Below are 25,190 nucleotides of genomic sequence, written 5' to 3' on the forward strand. Positions count from 1 at the left end.
ACCAATATTATAGGCCAGTGGTTTTCAGACATTAATGGAAGGGAACACTTGCCACATTCATCTGTCTGCCAACAAAGCCTTGTGTTTCTATGCTACAGAAAGTCAGACCTTTTGGAACTTACTCATCAGTGTTCCCACGTGAACTCAGCTCACACAAACTGAGCAAAGTTGCCATCTCAGATCATGGCAGCCTCATTTACAGGCAAGGCTAGTGAGGCAGCTGTCAGAGGACAGCAGAACCCTCCCTGCCCCACAGTTTCCCACAAATCCCATAAGCTAGCCTGCTCTTTGCCATCTAAACTAGACTGCTACCTTCAGGTGTGGAAGATGACGTCTTCCACGTGTTGAAAGAAAATTCAACTGCAGGTCTGGTCAGGTGTAGAATTTGGAGGAGAGGGTTCCATCTCGTCTTTCAGCTCAGACAATAAAATGTATTGGGCTAGGTGTATATAGAGACACTCTCGCCTTCACACAAACAGTGCACCCACATCAATTTGTGCCTGTGTACATCTGAGTTTATTTTACAGGGACCACAGTGATGTTTGAATCAGCTCTACATTTCTTTCTATTAGGTGGGGTATGTCATACAACAGAATACTTCTTTATACTTATTTTTAGAATGCCACATATTGCAAAGCCTTCTAAAGGGGGCTCCTTTGGAAGGAAGAGCAGGATATAAATTTAATAAAGAAATAAAATATTGGAGTGGGCAAGAGGTGGACATATTTGTGTTCCATTCCAAAAACTTACTTGGGAAAACAAAACAAACTAGTTATGGCTGTGGTTCAAGCCTGAATGGCTGCTGCTGAGTTCTGATTTTGATTTTAGGATGAATGCAACATAAAAATAAAAATAAAATAGTTGCACCCATATCTTCTGTCAAATCCTTCCAAGTCCAATAATCTAGTATTTCTTAATGTTACCCACTCCTTTAAGCATCCTGATACAGAGAGGCTGTTCAGCCACCTCTGAAGGACCAAAGGTTCTCCACACCTGCAACCTGCCAAGTTGAAAGCAGCCCAGCATCTATTTATCGCAGCCTACCAGGAAATTGTTAACACATATACAAACCCAGCCCAGGCACACAGCAATAACTTAGAGGGCTTACTGAAGCCCTGGTAGACTGTGTTCAGCTTGAGGAGTCAAATTGCACAAGCCAATATTAAAAATATTGCCACTGATATAAAAAATGAAATTTAATACATTTTAGAATCAGGTGTTCAAAGCTCCGAGCCAAACTGCTATGCCCATGCATCCCCAAGGCAACAAAATAACAACAAGAGTGTGGCGATTGGGCATGACAGATATCCAAATGGGAAGTAGGTGTCAAATCCATGGCCAGCCAATTCTGGCTTTGAAAATACATTGCATTTCAAATTTTCCACTGCAGTATGGGGAAATAATAAAAACATTTTCCTTGGAAAGGAACACCTGATGGAAAAATAGAAGCCCCCGGCCCTCTTGCCTATAAAATGAAAGCTGTATGCTGGACTTGAAAATTCAGTTACGCTTTTCATTGCATCTGTAACGTAGTTACACCCAAGTGCTGCTGTTAGGCATAGTTATTGCTGACTGCATGTCTTGCTCTCAAAGAGAGTTTGGAAAGTTCACAGGACTCAGACAATAGAAAATGTTCTCAAATAAGGTGTGAAGGAATAGCTTGTTATGGAATAGCCATTAGCACTGCACAGTGCGATTCACTAAGAAGTGCAGCCATAAAATGCACACCTCCCCACCCCCATCCCCCACTCAGGATATTTATTATTCAGGCCGCGGGCAGCATCTTCACCCTGGCAGCTTGGGAATAGCACAGGGACCCTAGCTTATCCTTGCAACTCAAAACTGCCTTTGCATTCTCACATCGAACAAAACACTTTATCAATAATGCAAAGGACGGCGCTTGCTGAGCATTAACTCACAACCTGATCTGTAAACAAGTGCCCAACTGATACTCCTCTGTCACTTTGCTTTAATCACAGCCTGTGGTGAGGGCTTCAAATCCACAACTGAGTCAAGAGGTTCAACCACCAGGATTTGTGCCAGTTTACAACCTTTAGCCTGTGCTGAGCTGCATCAGCATAAGAGCAATTAGGGAAGCTGCCCCCCAAATAGTGATGTCTCTGGTTGCAGATCTGTATGAAGCAAAAGTGATCCAGAAATGTGGCATTGTTAATAACAGCAGCTACATTTGTACTGGAGTCTGGGTTTTTTTATTTCCTGGAAGCTCATAGAGCTTTGTATTAGTTGCTTCAACTGTAAATGACACTTGGAGAATTGTGATTATTATGCCAGTTTGCAGAAGAGTAGCACTACGGTCATGCGAAGGACAGTTTGATTAAGGTTACCTAGGAAGCTGTGTTTAAAACAAAAAACAAACAGGTAGGATGAGGTCTGAACGAAGTACTTCCTATTTAGTACTCTTAACCCTTATTCCAGCTCCCAAATATAACTCAAAAACTGTTCACTTGTATAGCAGTCCACACATGTTGGTAACCACTAGACTTGACTACCATAATGTGTTTTACATGGGGCTGCCCTGGAATTTGGTCTGGAAGCAGCAGCTAGTGCAAAACCCCGCAGCAGGGTTGCTCTCTGGGGCAACCTACTGACAACGTGTGACACCTCTGCTGAAAGCATAGCACTGGCTGCCAATTTGCTACCAAGGCTAGATCTACACTGATCTGTAAAAACATTATTAAAGGCTGTTTAAAAAACATTATATAGCTCTCAGTGCAATTTCCCACTGGCGATGGATCACTGCCCTGCAGTGCCCCATTGATGGTGCCACACTGTTCTGTTGTGTGCACATGCTATGACTCGGGCATGTGCTTTGAGCATTGTGGCACCAGGTCTCTGGACTTCACTTTCCTTAGAAGGTTTTCAGCATCTGTGGAAAACTTACGTTCTCCTGAGCCTTCTCAGATTAGCCTCTTTTATTTCAGTAGTTTTAATTGTTGGTTTCATGCCTTAACATAATTCTTATTAACCGTGTTATGTTTTATAGTATGTTTTTGTACTCCACTTTTTATGCTACTTTATTATTTAGAATGATAGAATTGGAATTAGAGTGTGAAGGGACCCCAGGGGTCATCTAGTCCAACCCCCTGCAATGCAGAAAACTCAACTAAAGCATCCATGACAGATGGACACCCAAGTTCTGCTTACAAACCTCCTATGAAAGAGGTGGTTAAATTATGTAGTTGTACTGTGTTTTGTTGGATTCAGGTGGAATTCTTTTTTCCCTTTTTTGTGAGGCTTCCAGCTGCTTTGTAGATGACATTACCAAAAAATTAAATAAATAGTTCTTTTAATTAACCCTCAACAAACCTGTGCTAATTGCTTGTAATCTTACACTGTGAGGAAATTGTACCCATACAATTCCTTGTGTAATTGCTGTCACATCAAAACTTTGCAGATCTTGTATCAAACATACATGCTCAGTCATATTTTATTGGCCTGCCCACCACCATCACGTGAGTTTCACTTCCTCACAGTCTCACATTGCACAGTCTAAGTGCAGCTGCTTTCCACTCAGGGGCCAAATTTCCACATGGACAAAGTAGCCAAGCTGCGCCTACCTGTCTAACACCGTCCTTCTATTTCGAATTTTGCCAGCATGGTGGTAAAACCTGAGCCTAGATTTTAAAGTAATGAGGCAGCTGGCTCTAAATCAGGACGCAGGCTCCTGGCCCAGTAACTGCCATGGCGACAGAGCGGGCGCACGCCCCACACTACAGCGTCATGGCGTCATGTCACAGCTCAACGTTATGCTGGCGCAGCGCACGGGTGCTGAGCACCCAGAGTCTGGGGAACTCGTCGGTGCCGCTGTACTGCATACAAAATCAAAGTCTCCCACTGAATATGACTGATCTGTAGAAAGGATTTCATGATCTGAAAATAGAGGTGATGTATGTACTTTTGTAACCCAAGAAAATCTTAATAAAAATATTTTTTTAAAAAGCAGTATGAAATTCCACAAAAGACCAAACAAAATGGAAGTTAAGATTTGCCTGCAGGCTGAATATAGAAACAGTTTTTAAAGGGTAGAATTTTTTTTGTAAGTAGCTGTAGTAAATGAACAAGTTACATGAATTGCATAAAAATAGTTATAGGTAGAAATTGTTGGCCATTTTGCTTAAAAGCTGTTGTGACTTTTGTATTAACCACACTGTTGTGGTTTTAAATAAGAATACAGTAATGATTAAAGCTGATAAATTGAGTTACTCTTTTTTTCTTCTTCTTCTTCTTTTTTGCATGAAGCACTAAATGACCAATCTCACTGTTGCTGCCACAGTCCCATCACCCAAAGCCTGAAAAATCATCCCTATATTTGGCTGGTTTTAAAACACTGTTTTCCCATGTTTGGTGAGCATACACCAAAACCTGTCAAGTAAGATTTGATGCAAATGTTTGTGTCTATGACTGCAGCTGTCTGATACTGTGATTTCAAAAGATAGTGCAGACAGAAAACGGTTGCACGGATTCCTGGAATTTCTCAAGATTACTTCAGCTGCAAAAATGTGTCTGAAAACAACTGTGCTTAAAATATGAGACACTGATCACAAGCTGTTTGGGTGTTTCAGATATTTTAAGAAAAACCTACATCATGCAATGTACATTTAGAAAGGCAAGCATTTTGGAAAATTAACAGACCATGAACCTATTACTCACCAAAAAGTTACTGCTTGTGGGCCTCCCCAAGATATCTGCTTGGCCACTGTGGGAAACAGAATGTCAGACTAGGTCGGTGGTTCTCAAAGGGTGTGTCATGCCACACCAGTGTGGCAGGAGAGGATGCCAAGGGTGGCGTGAAGATTCAAGGACTACCAAAGAAACATTTAAACATTTCAGTGTAGTGTAGTGGGATTCAAGAAGACCTTTACTGATTGGAGAACTGGGTCCAAGCTAACAAAATTAATTCCAATGGGGGGAAATGTAAGGTTCTGCACCTGGGCAGGAAGAACTAGCTGCACAGACATAGGATGGGGGACAACTGGATTGCCAGAACTACACAAGGTCTAGCGGTAATAGACCACAAGCTTAACATGAGTCAACAGTGTAATGCAGCAGTGAAAAGAAGCTCATGCTATTATGGGTTGCAACAACAGAAGTATAATAGTACTGCTCTATTCTGCCTTCGTCAGACCACAACTGGAATACTGTTTCCAGTTCTGGGCACCACAATTTAAGAAGGATATTGGCAAGCTGTAATATGTACAGAGGAGGGCAACCAAGATGATCAAGAATCTGGAAATCAAGTCTTATGAGGAATGGCTGAGAGATTTGGGTATGTTTAGCCTGGAAAGGAAGCGATTGAGTGGAGTTACAAGGAAAGGAGATCGTGCCTAAACAGCAGAAGTAAGTTTCTGACAGTACGAGCTATTCAACAGCGGAACAGACTCCCTTTGAAGGTGATAGACTCTCCTTCACTGGAGGTTTTTAAGCAGAGACTGGATGACCCTCTGTCATGGAACTCAACTTTAGTTGAGTTTCCTGCATCGCAGGGGGTTGGACCTGATGACACTCGGGGTGCCTTCCAACTCTGTTCTACGAGTCCATGAATCTTCCTCCCAGTTTATGCCAAAGCAGATCCAGTGGGAAGAGAAGCAGCCTGGGAGACACTGTTAGATAAACATTGCATACCGGGCATAAAGTGACTTTCTGCCCACTATGAAAGAGGAAGGCTGCACAATGCCCAACATACTTACTGGGTTGAAGCTGCTCCCCAGTTAATGGTATCTGACAGACAAAGCATGGAGGTTCTGTTCCAAGTAACAGATTAAATATGACATTGCATCTACAGTGTTCTACACACTTTTAAATGGAAAAAAGCCAGATATACAAAGAACAATACCATTAAACAATACCATACCCCATAAGTTCAGATAAATGACTTGCAAGTTATCAAATACAATGAAATTGACCCAAGTATCTATTGCTGTGACACACCCACTGCAGCTAGGCTGCAGTGATATTGACACTATGAAAGAAAAAGCTCTCTTAACCTAGCCTAATATGTTTGGTGTGCTTCTAATTTTGCACTTGCCTTGTAGGTCTTCTTTGGAACAATTTTCAGCAGGTTAAATACCCCCAATTTAAAGATGAACTCCTAAACTTTTTCATTGTCATTATTTTTTAGATCCAATATGTAGCACAAGGTCCTTTATGGGCAAATTATATTTTTAGATATCTTTTCTTGTATCCTCCAAGAACACTTATTACAAAAGACTGAAAAAACTGACAGTAGCAGCACACTGTTATTGGTTTTTATTTTTGTTCTAGTGCAGGCTGACATATTACACAGAAAGTACTTTTCAGTCTCCAGCCTGTGAAGCAAACATCTGTGTTCCATGCACAGATACTCACTGCACAGAAAGAAACCCGTGAAAATGTTGAAAAGTGACATAACATGCTGAACTAGTCATCTTGCCTGCAAACCTGCTGTCATATTATTCATAGAAATAAGATATTCCATGTGTTTCTTCAGAGATGAATGCCCCCCTCCATCAGTCTTCCTAGTCAAATTCCATAGAAAAATACCAAAGTAGAAATAGGGCATTCTGGTAAAATACGGTAGTTGCCTACACAGGTTCTGATTCCTCCTAGCCACCTGCCTTCATTCTGCAGAAAACAGTCATGTCTCCAAGGACTACTATTAGTCAATTCCACATTTCCTTTGAATTTTATGAGCTTGCTTCCCTCTCCCACCATTATCTCTCTAAAATTATCTAGTTACCGATAATGTTGAGTTATCTTGTTGCACAAAAGAAATAAGTATCTGTGCACAAACTTGAGCCTCAGATCCCACAAGAGATTAAATTCCTTTCTACATGTAGAAGTTGTGAGCAGGAACACATACAAGGAGTAAATTGGATGTCCTTTAAAGGCAACCTTTAGATAGGGCAACTCTAATTTCAAAAGCTTGCGTTGTGTGTTTGTCCTTTTAACAATGCCAAGTTCTTCAGTAGGAACAAAGAAAAAATGGAAGCGGATTATGCCAAGATTTGTAGATGAATCCCTAGTTATTCTAACAATGACTGGGGGCTGAGGCCACCTTTAATGGAATCACAGGCCCTGCCAAAAAAACAGAGATGGCTTTAAGTTCTGTTGTCCCAAACAATGCTCTGGAAAATATGTCTTTCCCAATATGGTGATTCAGAAAGCTACAGCTATTGAAGTTGCAAAGGGAAAGGTGGCAAGCCCAAGTTGGTCATATATAGCGTGTCACCTGTGTCGTTGTTGTTTGTTGTTGTTGTTGGCATCTGTCTCGAGAGACAATGGATTGTGCCTCTGGGGATGAAGTCAAACTGTTGGAGAATCACAGCACCTGACTGTGACTGCAGAGACAGGTAACTTGTAACTGCTGTACATCCGCCAGCCACCCTGCAGGATGTACAGTTGACCACATTGTTGGAGATGGAATTTGGGGCTGGCTGAGCATTTTCCACATAGCAACACACCAGGTGGCTTAGTGCAATATATTCAGGCTTCATCTTCTCTCCAAGTTGGCATGTTTTAATGTAGAAAGTGACCCACAGAAAGTTTTGAAATGATTTCCAAAATCTTTATTCCCAATCATCACAAGAACTCTTCAATCAATTGCGTAGTCCCCAACATCAACTGTATCGTGTCAGGATCTTCTCATTTATGGAATGAGAATCTGTGTGTAAACACGTCTTCATGTATGATTATACTGCTAAGGGTAGTTGTGTAACAAGCATTTAAGCAAGGGTGCTCACACGGATGAGCACTCCTGTTGTAATACTGGTGAGCAGAACTGGGGAAGACTCACACTCAACCCCTCCCAGGGAGAGCAGTGGCATACCTGTGCATTCATGATCTAGGGCATCTTGCCATGTGAATTCTCTAGATCACGAGGAGAATATCTACACCAGTCATGCATGCTTACAGGGCTATAGCATTTTGACAAGGAAATTCCATGTACAATTGGGAAGATAGCCAGCCACGGAGAGTTGCTGTTCAGATAAGGTTACAATTAGATCAGCTCTGAATCAGCAGTATTCCTGCAGGTTTTACATGTACATACTGCTTAAGCCACCATCTCCCACAGGCTACTTCCAATTAATCTGCAGTGTAAACTCAGTTTGCTTTTGAGCAAACATCAAAGTTTACAAAGGACCTACTTTGCTCCATAATAGCAGCTTTTTGAAAACTACTCAATAGCACATTTGGCTCTTCCCCAAAAGATCTATGTAAATCAATTAATCCTTTAAAAAATATCCCAGGGCATTCTGCACTATTTATCCAGTCTTTAGCACTTCACTCTTCATTTTGCAATTCTTCCTGAATAGATAGCCCAGCTGTTTGCCACAAGGTAACGGCTCCTCCCAGATCAGGTTGCTTCCCAGTGCCTTCATCTCCTAGCAAGAACTGTATCATTATCTCAGGATGGGGCCTTTCTGCAAAGACCTCATGACCTGCATATGCTTTCCTATTCTCTCTAGTGTGACAAGTACTATCCAACAGGCTTTAATGCTGCTATTTTCATTGAGAACCCGTAATTACCTTCGGCAAGGAGCACTTCAGTCTCTTTACGTGATTACAGGCCAAATGCTTTGTAAAGCACACACAGCTGCAGTTTACCAGACCTATCAAGGGAATCTCCCCAACAATCAAGTCCCATTTGGAGACATCTGTGTTGTTTTTGAAATGACGCTGCAAAACGTTTTGGGGTTTTTTTTTTGCTGTATAGCCAAACCCAGTTAGACTGGTGACTAGGAGCAGCTGCTGGGACCATAAAACCTGTTCTGAAATACATACATTTGCTCCCAGTACGTTTCCGTGCACAATTCAAAATGTTGGTGCTGACCTTTAAAGTCCTAAATGGCCTTGGCCCTATATATCTGAAGTGTCTCCACCCCCATTGTTCAGCCTTGACACTGAGGTCCAGCTCCGAGGGTCTTCTGGTGGTTCCCTCACTGCAAAGAAGTGAAGCTACAGGGAACCAGGCAGAGGGCCTTCTTGGTAGTGGCACCCGTCCTGTGGAACACCCTCCCATCAGATGTCAAGGAAATAAAAAGCTTTGTGACTTTTAGAAGACCTCTGAAGTCAGCCCTGTTTACAGAAGTTTTTAATGTTTGATGTTTTATTATGCTTTTTATATATGTTATGTATGTTGGAAGCTGCCCAGAGTGGCTGGAGCAACCAACTCAGATAACAACAACAACAACAATTATTTTTATTTTATTTATTTTTATTATTATTATTATTTATACCCTGCCCATCTGGCTGTTTCCCCAGCCACTTTGGGCAGCTTACAGCATATATGAAAAATTGTAACACATCAGACATTTAAAATTTCCCAGCACCCCAATGGGTTGGGTACAATTATTATTATTATTATATTATTATTATTATTATTATTATTATTATTATTATTATTATTATTCTACAGGAAGAATTATTACAACAAGCACTGATACTGATCTGTATGTTGCATTTGAGAACTTAAGTGGGTGAGAGCACTGACATAGTACTTGATAACACAGTGCACCATGCTAAATTCACAAGGTCAGGTTTCCAAAATCAGATCTGTAAATTCAAGTTTCCTGTTCAAAACAGGTGCCAATTTTACAATGGATACTTAAACCTAACAACCTGGTATTTGAATTTCAGTAAAAATTAAAGATATGTATGAAGTCGTGCATCTAGGGAGAGCAGAACAGGAAACCCTAGATTCAGATCAAACATAAATGCACAGGCATAAGTATTCGTTGGATGAGTTTGAGCCCCACACTGGGCAAAAGATTCCTGCTTTGCAAGGATAAGACTAGATGACCCTTGTGATCCCCTCCAACACTACAATTCTATGATTCTATGTCCCGAATTGACCAGTTCTTAACTGCTGGGATAGCTCAGTCAGTAGAGCATGAGACTCTTAATCTTAGGGTCATGGACTCCACCAAGTGATGCCATTAGTGTCAGAAAGAATTCAAACCAACAATAGGTCCTGTCACTGTGACCTTGCAGATGTCAAGAGTAAACTCCACACCTGGCTCTGATAAGAAGACAATGTTTCAGGGAGATCAGCAAGACCTACAAGAGCCAGCCATAGCTCACCTACTGAAACTGAACTAAACACATGACAAATGCTGGCCTATATAAAACTATCAGAGGTGGCCTGATTCCTTTTGTCTCAGCCAAGTCATCTAGAATCATAAACTCATAGAATCATAGACCTGTGGAGTTGGAAGGGACCACAAGACTCATCTAGTCCAACCTCCTCAATGCCGGACTCTTTGCCCAATGTGGGCTCAAACCCATGACCCTGAGATTAAGAGTCTCGTGCTCTACAAACTGAGCTATCCCAGCAATCTACTTGCTCCTTAGACTTTTCCACCCCACATAAGTTCTGGTGATATGGCAGGAAGAGGTTCTTTTGCTTATTCGGTTATAAATCAGGGATAATTGTGGCTATCTCTCACAAGCTTGTTGGGTGGAATGATGTGGTGAACGGCGGCAAAAACATGCTGCATGTTAGAAATGTGATGCATTGAAATGTATTGCCAACAACTAGGGAAAAGCCTGTCTGTCTGATACAGGATAGGGGGCGCTCTGGATGGGAAGTGGGTTTCTTCCATTCGCCTTGCTCCAAACTCCCCCTTCCCACTCACTTTCTAGCTGCTCAGAGGTCATGTCCTGAAAAGGTCTATTACAGCCATTGCTATTTGGAGAACAGGGAAACAGATCTCTCTTCTTGGCAACCATGTGGCTTCATGTCACAAACAGGAGGTCTGACACTGATGGGGAAAACCCTTTCAAATATCTCTTAAAGGACTCCTTTGCTCCTCTGGCCTCCCTTAGCTAAACTCTGCTCTTTGACATGCTGTACCTAGGAGAGACGTCTTTGAAAGCTGGTGCATTCTCGCTACCAGAAAGTGGTCCTGTTAAAACTAAGAGCTCTCATTCTCTGCATTTCTCTGAAAGTGTGCAGGGATGCCATGTCACCTGTCACTGAACCCCAAAAGTTGAAATTTTGAAGATGGAGTTTCTACCCTCTTTTCTGTTGTTACCGGATTCAACCAGAAGTTTCAGGGGCATCACACCATGTGACAGGAAGGATTATAAAAAATGGGTGAAAAGGATTGTGATAACAAGCCAGTTTCAAAATTCCCCAAATAAATAGCTGTGCAGTCACAAGGAAGGAGGACATTCCATTCAGGTGCCTGGATCTGGTACCTCAGAGATACATGATGTTGCCAACTTCCCCAGCCCCAACTGCTGGACAGAGGGAGAGAGAGACTGGTTTTCCTCCCCTCTCCAATGTTCCCTCCACCATCTGTTTCAATATTTTTAATTTTACTTGTGCATATATGTGCTGTGTCTGCATGCAAATAGGACAACAAAAGGGAGATAGTATCCAGAGCATCCCATTCATGAAAATCTCAGGGTTACTGAGATTTTTAAAATTAAAAAAAAAATTGCTAATACAGAGGACAGTCCAGAAAACTCCCAATACAATCCAGTGAGGGACTGTTTATATTTCCTTCTTCTCCCAAGCCAAGATATTTTGCTGCTTGAAGCAACATTCAAAAGTCCCCATCCCTCCAGAGCAAAGCCTTGCTGCTGCTGCTGCTGCTGCTGCTGCTGCTGCTGCTGCTGCTGCTGCTGCATCATCCATCCATCCATCAATTCCTGACTTTAGCTTTTCTTTCCTCGCAGTGCTGCATGAAGCAGGTTGCTGCACCCAGTGCATGGCAAGGCATACTGTACTCCTCCACTCAACAGGACTAAACCAGCTGATAACTGTAATGCACTCTGCATGGGGCTTCCTTTGAAGACAGTCCAGAAACAGTAGCTAGTGCAGAAGGCTGCCACTAGAGTGGGAAGTTATGTAGCACCCATTCTGTAGGGCCTGCACTGACCTGGCACAATTCAAGGCATTAGTTTTAACTTATAAAGCCCTGGATGACAGTAATCCAGGTACCTGTTGGAGCATGTTTCCCTACATAGACTGGCCTGCTCATTGTCCTGTCCTTACTTGGTGGAAAGGGTGGCGCTGTGGTCTAAACCACTGAGCCTCTTTGACTTGCCGATCAGAAGGTCGGTGGTTCAAATCCCCGCGATGGGGTGAGCTCCCGTTCATTGCTCTGTCTCAGATCCTGCCAACCTAGTAGTTTAAAAGCACACCAGTGCAAGTAGATAAATAGGTACCATGACAGTTTCTGTGTTCCGTTGTGCCAGAAGCAGTTTAGTAATGCTGGCCACATGACCCGGAAAGCAGTCCGTGGACGAATGCCAGCTCCCTCGGCTTGAAAGCAAGATGAGCGCCACAACCCCATAGTTGTCTTTGACTGGACTTAACCGTCCAGGGGTCCTTTTACTTGGTGGATTATGCAATGACATGGAACAGGGACTGCTTGGTAGTGGTGCCCTGGATGCAGAACTCACTCCTCCTGGAGGTGCAGATGGTTACCACATTATTAAGGCTCTAACACCTGGTTAAAAATGCACCTCTTCTATTGGGTCTTCAAAGGCATTTAAATTATTTAGGTTTTGAGTGGTGCCTAAAGTCTTAGTCTGCTGATGTGCTGCTGCTTTAGGTTGTTTTAGGTTGGATTTTACCTTATTTGTACTGTATTGTTTGATTTACCTGTATGATGCTTTTATTTATTATGTTAGAATCCACTCTGAGATTACTATGTAACGAACGCCAGAATATAAATTTGGTTAATATATTAAATAAATAAATAAACCATTGAACACGCTCCACCTTTTGCAATCCACTCGTGAGCTTGGGTAGTGGTGAATAAAATTATTTTTGTTGCCAAAACTCAGAAAATAAAATTTGGCATCTTTTTGATTATTTGATTGTTGTTAGCCGCCCTGAGCCCGGCTTCGGCTGGGGAGGGCGGGATATAAATAAAATTTATTATTATTATTATTATTATTATTATTATTATTATTATTATTATTATTTACTTCAACCTTCCTCAGCCTTTGATACCTATGGACAAAAACTAGCTGAATGATCAAAATACAGAGGCTTAAACAGTCACTTAAAAGACTAGCTTTGAACAATCCAAAATCTGGGTCTCCAGTCTGATGAAAAAGTTAGTATCAACTAGAAGCAAAGGAAATCCCCAGCACACTCTCTCTCTCTCTCTCTCTCTCTCTCTCTCTCTCTCTCTCTCTCATTTGGGAGGAGTGTGAAAATTGCAGTAGCTGCTCACTTACAACGAATTACTTCAACCAAGCCATTTTTGCTGTATTTGTAGGTATAATCCAATTTGGCATGGCATTTAAAGTGATATTTCTTAAGATCTACTCCAAAACCTAAGAGCAAATTCATTATTTAAACACTGAGAATGAGCAGGGAGGAGTTCCAATAAGGGGCGCAAGTTTTGCATTAGCAAGGTTTGTGCCTCCGGGCTGTTTTTGGAAACCATACATTCGGAAGGCGCTTTTTAAATTAAGCTTTGAACCATGGTATACCTTTTTGTCTTTAGCAAAGAGCATGGGGTGAGCTGGGGAGAGAAATGACTGGCAGAGAAAAAGAGGGGAGGTGGTGAGAGATTGTAGGAACCAAGAATCAGTAATTATGTTTTGTCCATATTAGAGACTTTCTCTGGGGGGTTGATATGCTCAGTATTATGATACATCCAGCTTTCATTTCAGGAAAGCGAAGGATGACAGTATCAATCATCCCCCATCTGAGCCCAGCAATTAACGTGGTGTGTGATGCCATAATATTTTGTTTCCTTTTTTCAAATTCTGTTTATTTTCCTGGGCTTCTTTCCCCCACTGTAGTGCTGTGTTGATAATGACTAAAACAGAAGGGGGTGTTCCAGACACAGCCGCTCAATAATTTTAACCATAGGCGGGATTTCTCAATATGCGACGGAGGCTTGGGAAGTGATTAAGTCAGATCTAATAGGAAACATTCTAACTGTGATCATAAAACCTTCTGGTGCCAGAGAACGAAAATGTACTTCAGGTAGGATGTAATAAAAGTATGACTATGTGGGCTGCATATCCTGACTGTCCATAGTTGCAGCCAAGAGGAGAGGCCAAAGAAGGATGGGGTCTCACTTTTGTAAAAGTATCAAAACCCACGAGAACGAAGAGTTCTGCTTTTATTGCGAATTCCATCTCGAGGAAAGCATAGAACAGGGGTTGGCACCCTAAGGCCCATGGGCCACAAGCGGCCCATGGGGGTCGTTTAACTGAACCATGGACCCCCGCCGCCCCACGGGGAACCCTAAACCAGCACAGAGCAGAGAGGGGACCGCCTTCCGCAATGCTGGCCGGTTTTCCATTGGCTGCAGGAAGCTCCTACAGCCAATGGGAAGCTGTGCACGCCTCCTCCGTGCTGGAAGGAGCGCTGGAAATAGTGTTTGCACATGTGTGCATGTGCACACACACACTGGCCCACCATGCCATCTGCGGGACCATGAACTGGCCCAAGCCACAAAAACTTTGCCAACCCCTGGCATAGAAGATGCACCTGCAAGGGGGGGGGGAGCTATAACCATTTGCAACAGTGCTAGAGAAGCACTTTCAAAGCGAGTGAAAGTGACAAACAGATGTGAGGAAATATGTGTGTCATACAGGTGCACTCATCCCAAGAGCTCAGGTTGGCTGTGGGTTCCTCTTGAGTACATTCAAACCTGGGAAAGTTCCTGTGTAAGGTCTGAAATGGCCTTCAGAGGCTACTGTCACCTGCTGGCAGTGCAGCAATAAAATTGCTAGCACATTTGCAAAGCAATGCCGGATCCAGTATGGTTTCAAGTCAGTTGTCGAGATTCTGGCATTGCAAGAGGTTGGGCTAGATCTCTCTTGGGGTAGCTTACAACTCTACATTTCTCTGATTCTCTCATTCTATACTACAAAACAAATGGAACCATGGACTTAAGTATGGATCTTAGAAATAAAACATCTCTTGAAAGGGGGCCTTTGTGCAATAGTTGCGGTACAAGTATTTCAAAGAACTGCAACTAATGCATGTAAAATACACTACTGTCTGCCCCCCATCCCAATTTTCTCTCTAATGTATCAAATGGTGAATTTTTATCACCTATTAATATTAGTTTCTCCATACTCCATGAATACATCCCCATTAAAATCTCTATTGTCTCTTCCAAAATTATTCCCTTATGTGACATACAGAAAGCGTATGTATGTGTTTGTTTTAATCACTAAATATATTTAATTAAGATTAATTAAAAATGCACATATTCAAACAGTATTACTTTTATTAACATTTATACTGATTAGTTGCTTTTCTCAGGGGGTGGGAAGAACTGAAAGCAACTTATAAAGGACATTACAACAAAAACAAGTGTAAAGACAAGACTAAAGCAACCTAAAACACACCAGCAATTGTTGTCCCCCACCCAGTCTCTGAGCAGTGTGAGATTCCAGGGGTTCCAGGCACTAACCCAGGGTCCTGGGTTTCCTTTTTGGAATGAGGCACAGCACAGACTGTGCATCTTTATGATAGATGGTTATTTGCACATATACACAACCTTGGCCTAAGATGGAGGGGTTCACAGCATCTACACTCCAAAAGGGTCTTGTTTCTCTCAATAGCCACAGCCTTAGATTCAAGCATTATGTTCTGCCTCTCTGGCTTTCCAGCCCGCAGATTTACTTCTAGGTTACATAACACCAAACTCTGCCCTTAAGTGCTGGCTTTTTTTCCTTCTCACTATCTAAGAGTTGGAAGAGGGGTCCCACTCATTTGCCATCTGGACTAGAAACCCCTCTCTTTTACTTCCTTAATGGCCCATCACTGTTCCTTTGTTCTCTTAATGGCCCATCACCCACACAGTTACCTGAACATAGGAAGCTAGCCTGGCTTGGTTAGCTCTTAACACTTGCTGGGTCCAGGGATTAAATTCTAGCACTTACTGGATCCAGAAATTTAGAGGAGTCTGGCACCCACAAACTTATAACACTAGAAAAGGGCAGCTCCAACTCAACCCCACCCCTGTAGAAAATAAGCAGAAAATGAAGATCCAAAAGCCTGGGACAACCAGAATATCTTTTCCTAGCACCTAAAAACAGATAGTGATATATTAGGGGATGGTTTAGGAACATTTTGGGGGTTAGAGGGGGTCAAGAGGCCAACACTGAGACTTTCTACAGGAAACCTGGAAAAATACACTTCTTGTGACATATGCAATGCCATATTATTCCTTCCCAGTTGCTCTGCCCCATGCACTAATCTCAAATGGTTGTGAGGAGGTATGGTCAAACTCACTCTTTCCACCAAATGCAAGAGGAAGGCATCGTGAATTCAGAGGAGAAGATACTGGCAGGGTGGTGAAGTGGGCCCTCGCCAGGGGCACAGGCAATGGGGGTGTGTGTGCAAAATTGGCTAAAAATGTGTCCATAATTATAAATATCAATTATTGCCTCCTAAGGAATTGTTTTAAATAGAGGGTGAATTGAATGGGTGGAAGGGGAGAGGATTGGAGGAGAGGCGCAATCTGGACAGTTCTGCCAGGGGCACAAGATCGCCTAGCTACGGCTCAGGATACTGGCCCCAAATGACAGGACAAGCGCAAACATAGCATTAATGGCCCATAGTAATTCACCCCAAATATTGAGGCACTTCACATCACATCAAAAGGAGAGATGTCTCCTAGTGTACATGGAAAAGGCTAAAAGTTTGATGGAGTTAAAAATATCAACAGGGAGAAAGGAAGGTGGCCCCATCAGAGAGATGTAATTTGAAGGATTTAATATCTCCTTGAAAAGCTAAAAATGACATCTCTGTCACTTTTCCAGGCACAATCCTCTACTTTTAATCCATTTGCTTGAAAACTCAACGTAAAATTGCATTTCAGTGACACAAACAAGTGACAGGGTGTAGATTATTAAGCAGGACATCCTTTTAGACTCTGGGTACTGTTGCTTTGAAAGCCCTAAAACGTTTTGACTGATTTTACAGTTTAAAAGGAATGAGGAGCACAAAGACTTATGCAAAACACTGTGGGAAACTTTATGATTTTGGCTTACCAACAAAACTGGCGGCTAATGAAGCACGTATTGTACTGGAAATAGAATTCATTCAATATCAGTCATGCTCTCTGTAATTTTGCCATGGATAAAATGATAATCAGTGGAGCGTCAGTCTATGGCATTATGCTTCCATGGGCATGCCTTGCATTAAAGTGCAAATAAACCTAGTCGAAGCTAGTTTTCAGTGAGCACTGAAGCAATTATGAAAATAAACTCTGTGGAAGGTGCACAGAAGCAGCAAGGAATCTGGAAAGATGTCCATGTCACCATGAAACAGCAACTTGACACATACAGGTCTCAATAGAACTGCAGGGAGGAAAAGCTTCCCTGCTGAACTGAACACAGCGTACAGTTAAATAATAAATCAGAGGCTTGTAACCCAAGTTTCTCGGAAAAGCAGAGCCACATCTTGGGTTGCAACAGCCACAAAGCCACAACTTATGCTGACCTCATGGCAAAGTGTTACAATTCAACACCAGTATTATGAGAAATGTCTCAAGTAATTCTTAGTAGATAAGTCATCTCATCCTTAAATGAAATTAAATAATTCACGCAACTTTTTCTTTATGAATAATTCTTAATTTCTGTGAATCTCTGTGGTGCATATCTATCATGTTTACTCAAAAAGATTTTATCCCAAGAAAGTGTATTCAATATAGCAGCCTTAGTGTACAAGTAGTTTGCCATTTTTCTTACAAATGGTGTTCTTCAACTGTAGCCCAGACTGTATGATTTGAGATGAGGTTCTGATAACCACTGCCTAATTCCACCCCCTAATTAAAATCCGTGCCATCGTCCTCTCACATTTCAAACTGCCCCATTCTGTTTTCATTTCCCTCTCTGTTCTTTTGAAATGATGTAATTTGCATAAAAATGGATATGGTGGGATCTACAATGAATTTTAAAGAATCTAGATGATCAGAAGCATCATAGGTATATGTAGCTGCTCCCTGTATTTTGATCTTATATGGCTGTGGTATGTGTGTGTGAATACTACAGCTAAATGGATGAAAATCATTGCCCTGGTTTTCCCAGCGAACCATAACCACCCTACCAGAAGGCCACATGATTGGCCCTACCCACACAGTTCTGGTATTCATCACAGTTGATGCATGGGATCGTATCAATGGCATACACCCCCCGAGAGTCTCAAGGATAGATTGGGAGTTCACCCAAGTCTGCACTATGTTCCTATACAGCAGTGGTGGGCAACACGGTTTCTTCAAATGTCATCAGATTCCAACTCCCACCTGCACCAGCCAACATGGCCAATGGACATAGATCATGGTTGCTGTAGTCCCACGGCATGTGGAGGGCACCCCACTGGCTAACCCTGCCCTATAGCAAACAAAAAATATTGTTCTCTTCAATCTCTGACTCAGGGTACTCAGAGAACTGCTGCAAGCATTAATGGCACAGTCTGTTTAGTATTTCAGACTGGGCTGAGCATTAATGAGTCACCACCCAAGTCACAACTGTGTGGCAAAACGGTAAAAAGGAACATGCCCATAAGCACTAGTATAAGAAAACTGTAACTGAAGGGGCAATGTCAGAAGACTCATAGCACCATTGGCTATTTTTGGTTTAAGACAGTTGATCTCTTGGCTTATTCTGCAAGAATAATTTTATTATTAATCATTACAATTTTGATCATGTTCACATTTTATATACAGTCCTAAACACACCTTAATAAGTGGTAAATCACAGTAAGACTTCCAGCACTGCAAGTGACCACAAGGAAACTTACTTCAGTTGCTTCTGCATGGTGAGCTGAGAGCTTGTCTGCACTTCTGCTTGCCCAATGCCTAGAAAGCACGAGGCCGAGCCGTTTTCCCCTTACCTCATGCTTTCTGGGGATGGGTCGGAGTGGTTCTGCATTTCCCCTGGAGCTTACCCCATACAAAACCCACTCTTTACACTGAATCGGAACAATCCATGGAAAACCCTATTGTTGTTTGGTCAAATTCAGCTGTTAACGGTGGATTCTCCCAGGGGAAAGCGGCAGGGCAAACCGAGGTGTGGACGAGGCCTGGCTGTCACCACCGTAGTGACATCTAACATCTACCATGCCTCCAGAGCCTGCATTTCACACTCAGATCCCTTAACAAGGCACAACTGAACATGTTCACCATGCGCCCCCCAAAAGCACAACCCACAAAACGTGAAAAATGAAGATAGAATCTGACATAAGAAGAAATTTTGTGAGAAATGGCACACAAAACATTAGTTAAAGCTCATGCTGTGAAGCTTAAGTTGTGACGTTAACTCTTTAATACTTGCACAACTTAGCACAGCTACATCTCATAGTTATGACACAAACCATGCAATATACACACATTTTACCTGCAGAATTGCAAATTTGTAGCAGCATTATGCTACATTTCCAATTTCATGTTCTAACAGCTTTAAGCATAATATTTCTTTGTAAACAGAGAGGTTTGTTACAATCACAAAAGAATTAAAAAAAAGAATTATTGTGTGTGTGGAAACAAAAGAAGTCCTCACAGTAATCATTCATCTTCACAGCTCGCCTGCTTTATCACCAAATTAAAACTAGCAACACATGAACCATTGGGTTTTTAATAATTATACCAGTCTCGTGAGCAGAGAACAAAATTTATTGCCTAGGGCATTTTTAATTACAAGGTGACTGAAGTTTTCAAATACGATCCTCTGAATCTAACTTACAATTGATTTTCAAGGAACCATTCCTAATACACAATCACTGCTCTTTGATGGGTGGAAATGGTCATTGTTGCAAACATAGCACTCTTATAATATATTGAGAAGCATTATTATTTACATTTCTATGGGTAAATCCACTAAGATTAAGTGACTCAGATCATTCCCATTAGTACAGGTATGGATAAGCAGCAGACTAATAAGGGTGGTATTTCAATGCTAGTCCTACTCATTGTAGGCCCATTGACATTACTGGACATGACTATTCTAGGTTCATTAATTTCAAGGGATCTTCTCAGAATAGGGCTTAGTGGAATACAACCTGCTAATATTTGCACCCTGTGGTAACAAATGCAAATACTTCTGAGGCAGCCATGTAAGTAGCAGATAAACTGCCACTTGACTGATGATGCAGTCATCTGACCTGCAGAAATATTGCTGGGTATGCTTTGTATGTGATCAAGTATGGGTGTAAAAAAGGGAAGATTGCTGAGAGATTTGTCTTGGTTGGCTTAAGACAGGGGTCCTCAAACTTTTTAAACAAGGGGCTAGTTCACTGTCCCTCAGACACTGTTGGGAGCCAGACTATATTTTGAAAAAAATATGAACGAATTCCTATGCACACTGCACATATATTATTTGTGGTGCACAAAAAACAGGAAAAACAATACACTATTTAAAATGAAGAACGATTTTAATCAACATAAACTTATAAGTATTTCAATGGGGAGTATGGGCCTGCTTTTGGCTAGTGAGATGGTCAATATCCAGTTCCATATTTGTCACTGCTAGTCGTAGCAAGTGTTCATCAGTTAGTCTGGATCTGGTTGGAGATTTCAGATGTTTCATTTGGGGGAAAGTCTGTTCACAGACATAGATGCTGCCAAAAATGGTTGCAATTTTGAGTGCATGGTTCCTGAGATTAAGATATGTCTAAGAGGGGAGAGATGCATAGAAATGAGTGAGGCTGCTTGATCTGAATGTGTCTTTCTGAGAGTCACAATTCTGCAGCTTGGCCAATTCCATTTGGTAAATTGGATCAACAATTTCAATGTCAACAGAAAAGGGGTTCCTTAAGCTTTCAGTTAAACTAATAAAGAGATGCCACTGAAGTACGTGTGCAACCACTCTGAGGCTCTTGCAGCACAGCTGCCAAGTAAGAGGCTGAAGCTTTTACATACCCTCCAAGATTTCTCTGATGAAAATAGGGACATCCTAAGGAAAAGAGGGATATTCCAATCAAAGCAAAACCGGGACGGTTTCTCTAAATCAGGGACATCCCTGGAAAATAGGGACACTTGGAGGGACTGCTTTTAGGCAAGGGAATCCCCTGGGCAAGCATCAGATACTTACATTCCAAAATTGAGAAGCAACAGCCAACAATTGGAATCTCTCCGAAAACTGAACCTTAGAAAGGCTTTGGATGTTAAAATGATACATGCAAATTTAGTAAGCACAGATTGAGTTGAGATTCCAGTATTTGTGCCTATTATTAATGTCCAAAGCTGTTGGACAACTTCAAGAAAGAATATGGGAAATAAATTAAAGAAAGCTAGACATAAAATGAAAGAACGGGCCCAAAGGCAACTATCCAAAAGGCCAGGAATTAAAATACTGCAAGTGAAGAGAGTTGTAATGCCAACTAAACCCCATCACTGAAAGCCAAGCCAAAAAGATGAAGCAGTGGTTCGTTTCACAATCTGCCAAGTAGTACTAGTTTTTCTGAAGGTTAGCTTCTTAACAAGGCTTTCCAATGCCCTCATCTTTATTCTATCAAAAAGGCTGGCATTAAAAAAAAAACCAGCCCTGAAAAAGTCCTGATCTGAAGTAGCAGCAACTGTAAAAAGAAAAAGGCTTCTTTTAAATTATGTGCCAAGTATACACATGTAATCATAGATGATAGGAATAATATATCTGTAACTTCAGGAAATGGATCAAGGACCTTTACTACACTGGGGCCCCACCAACATAGCAAGTCTTCCAGAAGCTTTGGATACGTGTTTCTTTGTGATGCAGAGACGGACAGTTGGGTTCCTAGGGAATTTAGCCTTCTGTGCTAACGATTACATCAAAGGTCAACGCTGCAAAGGAAGTTGACAAAGGCTGCCCTCAAGGAATATTTCTAACATGGAAATTCAACTAGAAAACCTGAATGTTTGATAAAGGCAGCAGGTGGGTACTTTAAAGCTTGCAAGGGAGGGGAAACTATCTATAAGAAAGAAGGTGCCATATGAATGCTCTGCTTGGAGTCTTATATACTGCCTTGAAGAAAGATGGCCAGAGAGATTTCTTCATGAGTATAATGCCTAAAATCCAGGAAATGTCCTGTATATTTTTCAGCCATCTTACTTCAGGCTTATAATGAAGAAGCCTGTCAGAAATTCCTTTTTTTTTTAAAAAAAAAAAAGATATTTATTAAAGTTTCCAATTTTTTACAAACAAAAAGAAAAAACAAACATAAAAATATAAAAAACACATAAATTTCACAACTTATTTTCTTGTAACTTATTTCCCCGACCTCCTCATACCTCCCCTTCTTGTATACCCAGTTCGGATTATTTATACAGCAAATCCTTATCTCGACCTCTTAAATTATTGTAGCTTTAAATTCTTACTTACAAAAAGAAAGTCATTTTATCATAGTTACAGCTTGAAACCACTTAATTTCAATCCAGCATCATTCAACATTCCTTAATTTTACAATATTTTTGTAGATAGGCCTTAAATTTTTTCCAATCTTCTTCTGCCGACTCTTCTCCCTGGTCACGGATTCTGCCAGTCATTTCTGCCAGTCCCATACAGTCAATCAGCTTCATCTGCCAGAAATCTGTCAGAAATTCCTTGTCTGTTTATTTGTATGTGGCTTTTCCACAAGACTGTGCCCAAAGCAGCTCACATATCAAATGAACCAGTGTTAGAAACTGAGATATGAAAGCTAGGAGCTAAATGGCACCTTAAGCCTAGGCTATGGGCTCAACAACAGAATGTATAGGCACGCTTTTTAATAACAAGAATACAAAGCTGAAATTGAAGGAACTTCAGCTAAAATATTATGTTCATTTTTCACATAGTCTAGTCCTTCCCCTGCCCACCCCCCTAATACTCTTAAGAGAATCTCTTCTCCAGTCTTCAGAGAGTGGCTGGAAGTGGGGAGGCAGAAAAAGGTCCTCCTTTCCTTCCACTCTGTAGTTTTAATCTGAAATCTTAGGCACAGTACTGCGCCCAGAGCTCAGAAACTGCTCGTGCTAATGAAATTCCCTGTTGCAAAGTGTGCCTAGAATAATGGGAGTTTCGAACACTGAAATTAACAGTAAGTATAATAATTCAAAACATGTTAGAAATACCATAGAATAAATAAGTAGTGGGAGAAATAAATTTTAAAAATACCAAATCCTTGCAATATTGTGTAAAACAGTGCAAAACAAGCTAATCTAACTGAACAGCTTAAACCAAACAACATTTTATGAAACAATATAGATAAGCAAACATAATCAAGTAACTGCAGCTAAACGGGAGAGAAAATGATACCAACTGATCTGTATATGCATCTCTGACCCCACTAGCTAATAATAATAATAATAATAATGATAATAATAATAATAATAATAATAATAATAATAATAATAATAATAATAATAATAATAATAATTTATTATTTATACCCCGCCCATCTGGCTGGGCCTCCCCAGCCACTCTGGGCGGCTTCCATAAAAACCAAAAATACAATAAAATATCACACGTTAAAAACTTCCCTGAACAGGGCTGCCTTAAGATGTCTCCTGAATGTCAGGTAGTTGTTTATCGCTTTGACATCTGCTGGAAGGGCGTTCCACAGGGCGGGCGCCACTACCGAGAAGGCCCTCTGCCTGGTTCCCTGTAGCTTTGCTTCTCGCAATGAGGGAACCGCCAGAAGGCCCTCGGCGCTGGACCTCAGCGTCCGGGCAGAATGATGGGGGTGGAGACGCTCCTTCAGGTATACTGGACCGAGGCCGTTTAGGGCTTTAAAGGTCAGCACCAACACTTTGAATTGTGCTCGGAAACGTACTGGGAGCCAATGCAGGTCTTTCAAGACCGGTGTTATATGGTCTCGGCGGCCGCTCCCAGTCACCAGTCTAGCTGCCGCATTCTGGATTAGCTAAGATTATCCAGATTCCTTTCTGGTATCATGGAGAAGTCGACATCTACCTCTGAAGAGAAAGAAAGGAGCTGAGTCCAAAGAACACAAGTGTCCTCTCTCTTGGATATTATTTTGTGAACCCACTTTGAAATAGAGAGAGGACAAGTGCCACTGATACAGGAAAAGCACCGCGAAACAAGAGCACTGAATAGAAAGCAAGGAAGTAAAAACTTATTATTATTTTTTATGAAAGTTTTTTTTTATTAAAGCTTGAAAAACAAAGAAAAAATTATGTACAAAAGTTAACCTCAGGTATCAAGCATTTTTAACATAAAAAATGAAAAAATGAAAATAGAGGGGGAAGAAGAAAGAAAAAGAAAAAAAGAACAGACTTCTGATTCTCTGTTTATCAGCTATACACTGTATATGGACTTATGCAAAACCCTTGTTCCAGAATAATATCCAACTCTTCTACTTTCCAGAAACCAACCTTTTTTCGGTCTTCAAACCTAGATATCACAACTTCATTTTCCTTTTCACACAAAAAGTCTGTAAGGTATTCCAAACATTAATAAATGTTAACAGTGATTTTCCTGTAATTAAATATGTTAACTTCGCCATTTCAGCCAAATCCAATAATTTCAATAGCCAGTCTTCCATAGTAGGAAATAGTAAGTCCTTCCATCTTTGTGCATATAACAATCTCGCCACTGTGATCATACGTATATTAAAATAATTTTCCACCATCTTTTCCTAGTGAAAATAGTCCAATCTTCATACAGTCTTAAGTACATTTCTAGAAAGAATCTAGCATGGCTTGAAAAGAGGATTAGACAAATCCATGGAGGGCAAGTCCATCAAGGGCTACTAGCCAGGATGCCTATGCTCAGCTTCCAATGCTTCTGAATGCCACTTGCTGGAAACCCCAGGACAGGAGAGGTCCCTTGTGCTCAATTCTCGCTTGCTGGTTTCCCAGGTTGCTGGACTAGACGGGCCACTGGCCTGATCCAGAATGCTCTTCTTATGCTGTTATTTTTTTTAGAATCCCGTGTACAAAACCACAGGCCTGGAGAGGACCTAAAGTTGGCATCCAGACAAAGCTGCCAATTGTGTAAGATTTCTAACTTGCCTCCTCTCCAAAGTTTCTGAGTCTCAACACAACAAAGAGTTTTATGACATGTTAAAGACTAACATTTGTTATTGAATAAACATGAGGAAAGTGATATAATAGGAACAAGTAATAGATATCTGTCACTTGATTTTCTCTCACATTGCCAACAGAGGCTCCAACCCATTCGTTTGCCACTGACATCACTGCAACAGAGATTGCCTCAAACCTTTCTTGGTCAATATCCTCTCAGTTATTAATTGTAAACAGTCCCTGAAGAGCTCTTACTGCAAT

General features: G+C 41.3%; 1 protein-coding gene across 5 annotated transcripts in view; it reads right to left on the bottom strand.

The window, feature by feature from the left end:
- CACNA2D1 (calcium voltage-gated channel auxiliary subunit alpha2delta 1) overlaps positions 1-25,190 on the bottom strand; it is a 366,139-nt gene that overhangs the window by 239,991 nt on the left and 100,958 nt on the right. The gene's annotated exons all lie outside the window — the stretch shown is intronic.

The sequence above is a fragment of the Podarcis bocagei genome (genome assembly GCF_964188305.1).
Source record: "Podarcis bocagei genome assembly, chromosome: 10".
In the NCBI taxonomy this organism is placed as follows: Eukaryota; Metazoa; Chordata; class Lepidosauria; order Squamata; family Lacertidae; genus Podarcis; species Podarcis bocagei.